Below are 511 nucleotides of genomic sequence, written 5' to 3'. Positions count from 1 at the left end.
AAAAGGATAGAAAGGGAGAAAGTGGATAGAAAAAATGATAAAAAAGTAAATGAAAGAAAGAAAGAAAAAAGACGAGAAGAAAAAGGGCATAAAATAAAATGGAAACATCCCACACAGCAATAAAGGATGAAAATCAGAGGCACAAAGAGAAACGCCCCTCTTTCACTTTTTTTTTCCTTTTTTTCTCTCTCTCTTATTAACATTCATTTCTACTTGCTCGTCTCGCTCCCCCTTTTCCTTTCAGGTCCAATCAAGGGTGATAATGATATGCATTTTGCCGGGAATAAGAACCTTATCTTCACCATATTCTTGATAATGATAGATGCAAATAAAGTAAATTCTTGATCGTTTTTTGAGGTAAATATGGAGTCAGATTAAAAGATAAAGTGAATATGTAAATAGATTCGTAACTAAAAGATTAATAAGATAATGAATAGTTTTGTGAGGGAATAGATTGTGAAACACCTCATTGGCTGCACCATTCATTGAATTGATAACGAATGAGAAATTG

The sequence above is a fragment of the Penaeus monodon genome, chromosome 20 (genome assembly GCF_015228065.2).
Source record: "Penaeus monodon isolate SGIC_2016 chromosome 20, NSTDA_Pmon_1, whole genome shotgun sequence".
In the NCBI taxonomy this organism is placed as follows: Eukaryota; Metazoa; Arthropoda; class Malacostraca; order Decapoda; family Penaeidae; genus Penaeus; species Penaeus monodon.
The sequence above is the reverse complement of the archived record's forward strand: the minus strand, read 5'-3'. Positions refer to the sequence as shown.